A 10,865-nucleotide genomic window follows, 5' to 3' on the forward strand; every position below is an offset into this window, starting at 1 on the left:
CAGCAACATAATTAATTCTTTATTTCAATTAAAATAAAAAAAATCAAGAATATCATATCACATGATGTGGGAGTTTAATTAACGGGATACCTTTGTGCATTGTAGATGTAATGATGAATCATCTTATATGCATCAGTCGATTGTAGATCCGATGGTCACCGATGGATAACCTAGATTCAAACAGAACTTTGGATTTATGGATGAATATGTAAACACCTGAATTTAATTATAGGGTCAAATACTCAAATCGCGGCATACCCGAGTCAAGATTTATGTTTCAGATGGACACACAATTACAAACGAAAATTAAGTATAGTACATATGTAGAAGTCCATGATCACGCGCATCATCTACAGATTTCCAGGTAGCTTGAGCTGCTAATTAACTGCTGAGATCATCTGCAGATTTCCAGGTAGCTTGCGTTTCTAATTAAGTGCTAATCTTAAATTAATTTATAGTTAGTTTAGATGAGAAACATGTAAGAAACAACTGAATGAAACCCTAAAAAGATTGAATCAGATCTTGCTCACTTGAGTATTTTAAATAGCCATCGTACCTGCAGAGATCAATATCTTGGATCGATAAAACACTTCCTCGCCAATGCGTCCGGTCGACGGAGTTCCTCGGCTGCAGGGTCAAGTAGATCGACGTAGCCTGCCGTGTTGTGATCTCGTCGTGTGCAGAGTCGAGTCCGACTGCTGAGACCGATATGGGCACAATTTGTAGACCTTGAAGGAAGCCCGTATAGATTGAATGGTGGCCCGGACACATGTTGGGCTTTAATTAAAGGTCCATGGTTATAATATTTAATCTACGGTCATGATTTTATGATCTAGTTAATCAATGGTCAGATTAATCTGATTAACATGAGAGCTCCGAAAAAGTGCCGAATTAATATAGGTACAGAGGTATAGATATATTTTTTTAGTTATTCCCAAATGATCATTGATGCTACCTAAATTTACTACCAGGTTGATAAATCAATCAGGGTTTATTTGCTTATCTCATATTTATCTAATACATATTGGGCCTAATTCTTTTGTATTTTCAGGACATAGGGTATAGTAGAGAAGCCATCCATGTGATGAATAGTTCTCAAATTAGGTGGGCAACAAGTTTGGTTCCGACTGTTAACCATAAAAGAGCAATGGAGCAATATCTCAAATAATATATGAATCACATATGAATCTATAAGGTATATACTATTTTTCATCAACCTTCTAATTAACTTTCGATGATTAACTACATGATATCTGGAGTGTTGATGTCATCTCATATAGTGCTGTATGGGTTAACTGGACGCATTGACGAATGGTAAGAAACTGACTGCAGAAGAAACTCAATTGTTAGCTAATAGGACGAATGTACTTATGATTTTTGCTATCTGTAAATAATTGAAATCATGATCAAGTTGTTAACAATTGTATATGCAAATATAAGCTAAACCTGGGGCAATTACTTTTGTTTTATGGTGAAATAGCAACCTGGTGTTCATATGGCTCATTTACTACATTTGTATTTTTTTTCTAGCTTGGTACAAATTTAATGCTTATTAGCTTAATCCTTGGTATGGTTCGTGTTGGTGGACATTGAGCGCATCTCCTTCAGACACATGCTTGGACGCTTTACAGACGATTAGGAGTTGGCAGACGCGTTAGAGCAAGGCGCTTGGGATGCCTAAAGATTCTAACTTCGTGGTGTTGAGATTTAATCTGTTTCATGAATTCTTCTGTTTTGATTGGATGCTAAGTTGTGTTTTTGCTGTTTCATGGTTTTATCAACGAGTTTGAACTGGTACATGGTACATAGTTGTTGAATAGTTCCACATTGATTGTGTAAGGGTAAGGGACCTAATAAATAATTGTGGGAGCCCCTCACCTCATTGGCTAGCTTTTTAGGATGGGAAAGACCCTTTACGATCCTACAATTGTTATTAGAGCCTGACTAGTTCAACATCTCTGGCTCGAGGGATATAGTGTGTAAAGGCCTGATGGACCGTGGGTGCCTGCGAGCCCCGTATACCTTAGGGACCGTGGGGAAACGGTGAAGGGCTAAGGGACACTAATGTGTGTGAAGGGGAGATTGTTGAATGGTTCCATATTGGTTGTAGAAGGACTAGAGACCTAATATATAATTGGGGGAGCCTCTCACCTCATTGGCCAGTTATCATCCTACAATATTGTATCGTTTGGTCCACATGAAAAGTACAAGGCGGAATTTTTCATATAGTCTTAAAATATGTTTTTATTACAAAGATCAGGGGCGGACACACGGTGGGACATGGGGGTACAGTTGTACCCCCAAATTTTTTGGTAAAAAAAATTATATATAATATATATACAATACTTGGGCCAAAATACCAGTAGGAGCAATCTTAATTGGTGGCCCAATAGCCCACAAAGAAACCCTATCCCAGTATCCCCTCCCTCTCTGCCTTGGCACCACCCACACGGCGTATTGCTTCTAAAAAAAAGAAAAAGAAAGCGCGAGTTCGAGCTGAGGGCCATGAGGAGCGGTGGCGGCGGCCGAGCAACTCGCCGCGGGCAGGGAACAGCGCCCTGGCGCGCCGTGCCAGCGCCACCGTGGAGCTCCTGCGATGCTCCACCTCCGAGGCGGGACGGCGCCTCTGATCCAGCTCCTCCTCTCGCCCCTTCTCTCACGCCCAACCCTAACCCGGCTATGGCGCCCTTGTTGCCGCGCCTCTCTTGCTGCCGCTGGTGCCACATCCGAGGGAGCAAGAGCAGCAGGAGAATGCTGAGGAAGGAGAAGAACCGAGGCCGAGACCGACGCTGACAACCATGGAAAAGAAGGTCAGTAAATTAGTGTCTTTGTAGTTTGTATTTCAATCTTGTCCTCCAATTGATTGGGAAAAATTAAGAATTGAGCGATTGATTGATTTGTTGCACACATAATTTTGTGATTTAGGTTGTAGAGCCTTCAAAGAAGAAGAAATTTGTGGATTTGAAATCAATGTGGGGTAGAGCTGAAAAGAAACTGAAGTCTATAGTTGATAGCAATAATATTTCTGAGCATTCAGCTAGGAGGATAGACCCTGAACCTGCTACTATACATGCACCTGCAACTAAAGAGATTGGGTGTAGTAGAGCATGTGAAGTTGGATTTGCAGAAACAAAAACTCAAGTGCCCTATGAAAGTATAGAAGTATCAAGACCTCAAGATGTAGATGGCAGCATAGAAGTATCTAAACCTCATGTTGCAAGATGGTTGGCTAGAAGATGTTGATGAGGATGTTGTTTTCTTCCACATGATCCTGGAAAGAGGATTGCCATCTCAGATTATAGTGTGTATCAGCAAGATGAAGTGAGGATGAAGTATATTTCACTTGGGCCTTGTCGACCACCACTAGAGCAATTTCCTCAAAGAAATTGTGGAGGTAAACGTCGTTTCATACATAGCTTGTTTGATAAGTATAGTTGGCTTGAATATAGTGAGGGAAAGGATACTGCATTCTGTTTTGTTTGCTACTTGTTCAAAGATAGAACTAATTATGTTGGTGGGGATAGTTTTGTGAATGAGGGCTTTAGTCAATGGAACCATCATGAAACTAATCTTGCCATATGCAATTTAATTTTTGTTTACTGGATATGTTATTTAAATTTTGCTTTGAGACAGATTTGAATTTTTGCCTGACGTACACAATTATGGAATTAATTTCTGTTGGTTCACAAAAAATATATGGGCTGCACATGCCTAAAATTTGCTTTGAGATTGATTTCAAATCTTTCCTTGCATACATATATTTATGGAACTAATCTTTTTTGGTCAATTATGGAACTATAATCTTTGTTGGTTCAAGTTTCACGATAAATCCATGTATTGCACGCGCGGGCCATAGGAAGTCCTCAACTTCTCTCGTTGCGCCACGTGGCAACATGAGAGCGTTTTGAGGGAGCCACGTGGCTGTTAGTAGTGCACTTAATCTAGCTCAAGAGAAATATGATATGTTCATTAGACCTAATACAGCAATTGGTGAGAATTTAAGGAAGAGAAGCAAACATGATAAGGTTGTTTATAAGGCCCGCTTAACTTACTCACTTAAGTGCTTGAGATTTCTTTTACGGCAAGGGTTGGCTTGTCGTGGGCATAATGAAAGTGAAGAATCACTCAACAAAGGAAATTTTCTTTAGCTTCTAAATTGGTTGGCTAGAAATTTCAAAGAGGTCAACGAGGTTGTTCTAAAGAATGCTCCAAAGAATTGTAAAATGACATCCCCTAGGATACAAAAACAGCTTATTAGATGTTGTGCTACAGAGACTACTAAACTTCTCATGAAAGATCTTGGGGATGAGTTTTTTTTCAATTCTTGCTGATGAGTCTAGCGATGTGTATCAAAATGAGCAGTTGGCACTTTGCTTGCGTTATGTTGACAAGAAAGGGAGGGTGGTTGAGCGCTTTCTTGGTATTGTGCATGTTGAGAATACTACAGCTTTGATACTTAGAGATGCTATCAAGAATTTACTAATGTAACAATCATTGAGCTTGTCTAAAGTTCGTGGTCAAGGATATGATGGGGCTAGTAACATGAAGGGTGAGGTTAATGGTCTAAAGAAGCTGATTATGAATGAATCTCCTTCTGCTTATTATGTTCATTGTTTTGCACATGAACTACAATTAACTCTTGTGGCCGTTGCTAGGGAGAATGGTGATTGTGTTTGGTTTTTTGAGCAACTTGGGTATTTGTTGAATACTATTGGGATTTCTTGTAAGAAACATCAAATGCTTTGAGTTGCTCAAGCTCAAGAGATTGTAGAAGCTTTGGAATTGGGTGAAATTGAAAGTGGGCAGGGTCTGAATCAAGAGATGGGTTTGGGTAGGCCAGGAGATACACGTTGGGGATCTCACTACAAAACAGTGCAACATATTCTTATTATGTATCGCTCAATCCGGAAGGTCCTACTACAAGTTGAAAAAGATCGTTCACAAAGCACGGAAGCTATAAAAGCTCAAACTGCATTTCAATCATTTGTGTCATTTGAGATTGTTTTCATGGCACACTTGTTGAACACTATTCTTGGATACACAGATGACTTAAACACAGCTTTGCAAAAGAGGGCGCAAGATATTGTGAATGCGGTTGAGCTCATTGTTTTGACAAAGATGCAATTGGAGATGTTGCGGCAAGATGATGGGTGGGAGAATTTTTTAAAAAAAGTCACCTCTTTTTTATGAAGAACGAAGTCAAAGTTCCTCAGATGGATGCTAGGTACAAGCCGGTTGGAAGATCACCAAGGTTCTTTGGTAAAGTGCAGAATCTTCACCGCTTTAAAATTGAAATGTTTTTGAGTGTTATTGATAGACAACTTAGAGAACTAAATGACAGATTTGATGAGGTGAACACAGATTTACTTGTTTGCATGGCTTCATTCAATCCCACTAATTCATTTGGTTCTTTTGACAAGGAAATGTTTGTTAAACTTGCACAATTCTATCCCAATGACTTCTCAGCCAATGACATCATGCACCTACCTATTCAGCTTGATCGTTTTATTATTGATATGCGTAGAGATGAAAGGTTTAGAGAAATGAACACCATTGCTGAACTTTCGGTCAAGCTTGTTGATACAAATAAGCATATCAATTACACACTTGTCTACAAGCTACTGAAATTGGTGCTAGTCCTTCCTGTAGCAACTGCAAGTGTTGAAAATGTATTCTCCACAATGAATTATGTCAAGAACAAGCAAAGAAATAGAATGGGAGATGAATACTTGAATGATTGATTGGTAACATTTCTTGAATGAGATTTCTTTCAACAAGTTCCTGATGAAGACATAATACGTCATTTCCTGTCAATAAAGGCTCGTAGAGTCAAGTTGTAACAACTTGTGTTGATTTTTCAGAACATGGACAGCATGTAAGTATCTTGAACTTGGAAATATTGGCTCTATACTTGAATTATTTTTTGCAATTGTGAATAACTACATTTATATTTTCTTTATGTAGCACACTATCTTATATAATATATGTTGCTGATGGGTATCATTCAATGGCATTTTCTTCCTCTGTATTGGATCCAATCTTTATGGTGGTGCAGCCATACGCAATGGTTAGTTGTGTCTTCTGACTTCTGTACTATTTTTTTATTCATTGTTCACTACAAAACTTTTATTGTAAGTTATGTATGGGATTGAGATATACTTTGCCTTAATATATGCATGCTTGTGCTTGGATTGAATGACCATTAGTGGTTTGAGTTTATTTTTAATGTTGAACTAGTTTCTTGGTACTATGTACATAGTCCGTAGACTGTAACTTCGTACCCCCATCGTTGAAATCCTGTCTCCGCCACTGACAAAGATGTCATTGATCTGCTAGTGCATATCTAGATGGCGTATGTACATAAGCATCAACCCGCAAAATATGATCAAATAGATCAATCTTCAGTTAAGTCTCCTGTTTCGACGCATGGACAGCAAACTAGTATATGTAAATATTTGCTGAGATGCTACACAGATGTTCTCATAGTAATAACATAATACGTTGGACTAGGTGAACTCCTTATATTTGTCAAATCGCTGCATAAAAAGAAAAAAAATCCCAAAAATGGCAACTATTATAAGCACTTGACGAAAATGGCATATAATCTGAACCTGAGGAAAACGTATCTAAATAATGGAAAGTTCATATTTCTAGTGTGATGTAATTTAGTACTAAGGATTCTTAATGATTTTTTTAAACCGTCAAAAAGCACGAAAGTAGAAAATAATGGAGGGGTCGAGTTGCTGAACAAGAAAATAGTGTTACAGGATCATATTTGGAGATAGCTAGCTATAAGTTACGGAAATGCTTTTTGGCGATTGCTCGCCCTGGGGAGGGGGTAGCGATCAGAATTGCTCCCCACCTCCCCCCTCCCTTTCTCCACCTATTTTCTTTTTTGGCACCGCATTACTTTTCTATTTTAGTAAATTTATGCACCTAAAGTTTTTACACCTCAAGTTTACACATTCAAAGTTTAGAGACCAAAAGTTTATATATCCGATTCAAATTTAAATTTGAATTCAAATATTTTTTTATATATAATATTTCTATACATCTAAAGTTTATACACCTAAAGTTTATAAGTCAAAAGTTTATATACCCGATTCAAATTTGAATTTGAATTCAAATATCCGAATCAAATTTGAATTTGAATTCAAATATTTTTCATATATAGTATTTCTATACATCAAAAGTTTATACACCTAAAGTAAAGTTTATAGACCTAAAGTTTATAGAACTAAAATTTATATACCCGATTCAAATTTGAATTTGAATTATATCCGATTCAAATTTGAATTTGAATTCAAATATTTTCTATATACATCTAAAGTTTATACACCTAAAGTTTATAGATCCAAAGTTTATAAGTCAAAAGATTACATACCCGATTCAAATTAGAATTTGAATTCAAATTCAAATTTGAATTTGAAAATTCAAATTCAAATTGAATTCAAATTCAAATGGAATTCAAATTTTTTATATATAGTATTTCTATACATAAAGTTTTCTAACTATTTGATTTTTTAAAATTTTTTTGTGGTTTACTGTAGCAGTAGGAAGAGAATAAGGGGTTTTAGGGAGGAAGGGAAGAAGTGGGAGGACTGCGTATAGGGGGGGAGGCGGGGGATGCGATCGCTGGGCGATGGTCCTGGCGATCGATCGCCCATTAGCACCCCCTATAAGTTATGCCTATGTGTACTGGGAAGCTCAAACAATTAACAAGAAGCAAAATACAATATTTTTTTATTTGATTTTTGGTCATACCGGCCTGCACAGTTGCATATTCATCATACACCACGATTGACCTTTTTCTTTTTTTTCTTTTTTTTTATGCGCGAGATTTCTCCAAGACAGAAAAGCACTACAGCACAGGAGTGTGACCTTGCAGTTTCCAGCCATTGATTAATTCTATCAGCGGGCTTTCTTGTTTGGACATAACATTCCAAGAAGCAGCTGCCAGCGATCACCAAGGAACCAAATGTCCTCCAAGCAATTGATCACGGAAGCAACCTACGAGTTACAGTGGGTAGCCCATCCACTGGAATCCTGCAGCCTCCCATTGCTATGGCTTTTCTCTAACGTGCACCAGAGAACGCACAACGACGACAGACTAAATTGAATTACTCAAGCCCACATTTTCATTGAGGTATAGAGATCTAGCGTGTGTTGTGAGCAAGCAGAACAATGTTATGCCATATGCGTCTGGTTTTGTAGGAACGCACCGCTTCTACTGAAATTAATAATGGTATTGCTACAGTAGTTGAGCACGAGCAATGCAAATACATGCAATCTATTTTGATTTATCCAGATTTTTTTTAAAACTAGGAAGGTAGCCCGCGCATTCACGTGGGCATATGTCGTGCGCTAAGTTTGAGATACTTATAAAAAGTGAAATATTAACCGGAGAACATCTCCCGCAATTTCTCTATAAACTATTTTCGTGGCATTAATTGCCTTTATAATTTTATAACCTATTAGCTTTATTATGTTATATCATATTTAAGTAATATCTATAAGTAGTTACTTATAATCTTCTTCATCATTTGAAAAGAAGGTGGACTTACTTTCTTTAGAAAACATGTCAGCGTAAGTACAAATAAGTGTAAAGTAAAAGTAAGTTGCTTTTCTTTTTTTAATTGCATATATATTATCATAGTGTACTAAAGGATGAATTGGGTGGAACATGAAGCTCTAGTAATTGTATGTGTTTCTAAAGCCTAATATGATTTATGCAGTTTGAGAGATGATCCATCTATGACCAATTCATGTAGAGTGAGATGGCAGTCTAACATGAATACGATAACAATGAAATATAATTGCACGATAATATTTTTTAAATGTGATGTACCATGAATATACGTTTTTTTTATATATATATGATAGATCAAATGGTTAGAAATAATGGTTTCACTGGTTTAAAAGACATAGGAGTATTCCATAGCTTATGGTTGTTTTAATTATGTAGTTGGTGAAGAACGTTTAATTGATTTTTGTTATGTGCAACGATTTAGTATAATACAATACATATTTTCAATTAATTTTCTTTTTATTTAGTGTCCATGCAAACGATAGGGTCTACCTTCAAACGATGTATTTTAACTTTTATATAGCAAACGATGTATTTTAACTTTTATATAGCAAAATATAGCTAATGTCTGTTTAATTATAAATAAAACAATAGCTATGACTGTTTTAATATTATGTTAGTTAGAAAAATAGAAGAGAAGATAATTGAATTGGAGAGGAGAGGGCGTAAGAGCCAGAGGGGGAGGATCAGTGGTATAAGTAAGGCAGGATGATGGGAAGAGATTATTGTTTTTAAGATAGATAGAATGGGTCCTATAGTTTTGAGTTATCTATTTTTATAAATACATCTAATTGTAGATCTAATATAAAATACTTTGGGTTTTGTATTTTATAATTAAACTACTTAATTTGTTCTAATTTTAGTGTGTATTATTAATCAGAAGGTTTAAAAATCTATTTGATTTTTTCATAAACATATATGGATCAGTGAACAATTGTTAGTCCGTAAAATATATATATGACCCAAAGTAATGAATTTTTTAATAATATAGTTAATTTGGATCTTCAATTTTAAATTTTATAATAAATAATCTAATGGTGTGAAAAAAAATAGCAATATGATTTAGATAATATAGTTGTTTAAAATTTGTTATCATAAAATATTCTTTCCATCTAACTAAAAGAGGAAAATAGGAGAGAAAGGAAATATATGGGAAGGTAAGTGAGGGGGTAGAATATGGTGGCCCTTTTTTTTATCCTTTTGTATTTGGATAAATCATTTAGTTCTTTTTCCATCTAACTAAAAGAGAAATATTTGAGAGAAAGGAAATATGTGGGGATGTACATCACACGTATGTACGGGAGGGGTGGGATATGCAATGGGTCACATGAAAATTTATCACACGTATTCTTTTCTATTTGAATAACTAAATTTAATGATAGAAAACAATGGATCACATGAAAATCGACTGCTAGATGATTTGTTTATTCTTAGAAATTTATGATTTTAATGTGCAGCTGGAGAGCAAAACCTTCTTTCCTCGTCACTGGAGCAACACGGCAAAAGTTTTCTACTGGAATCCTTTACCAGGTTGCGCTAATTACCAAAGCACATCTGTGCCATTTCATCCATCATGAGTGCTCTCATGTCAAAAGACGGTTCTTCGACCCGGAGGGCGTCCTGGCTACAAGCAAAAAATACAAGAATCTTCGGAATGTAACAACGCGATGCTATAATATAATTAGATATCGTATTTGAAGTGACAATGTAAAAAATATTGTAACATTTCGACAACGCTTTTCACTTATGCAATTTATGTAGATTTGTCAGTATCAAAATGTTTTTTAGTTAATAATATTATTTATGCATCAATTAATTAATTAATTAGAAAATAATTTATCACAAATAATTATTGTAACAATTTTTAAATTTTTGTACCTCTTTTCGCAGGCAGCGAATTCTAATTTTTGCAGGCGGACATTACATATTTTCCTAGGCAGCCCGTTTAGCTCCACTCCGCCTGGGAAAAAAATCTTCCCAGGCAGGCGTCCCGCCTGCGAAGATCGCCGATCTTCGCAGTCGTTTGGGTGCAAGCGGAGCGTCCGTCCTCTGTCCGTCTGGGAAGACTCATTTCCCCCGGCTGTGAAAATGCTTTTTCTAGTAGCGTTGACCAGAAGATAGATTTCAATTAGTTTCGATTGATTTGATTGTAGAAAATGAAACGAAGTTTGATGATAGTATCATGGAGATAAGACATATAACAAATTGTTAATCCTCTTATCATCTACCGCTTGATGACCACATTTTTCCACCACCTGCAGATTTTTTTTTTTGAAAC

Source organism: Oryza glaberrima, chromosome 9 (genome assembly GCF_000147395.1).
Source record: "Oryza glaberrima chromosome 9, OglaRS2, whole genome shotgun sequence".
Taxonomy (NCBI): domain Eukaryota; kingdom Viridiplantae; phylum Streptophyta; class Magnoliopsida; order Poales; family Poaceae; genus Oryza; species Oryza glaberrima.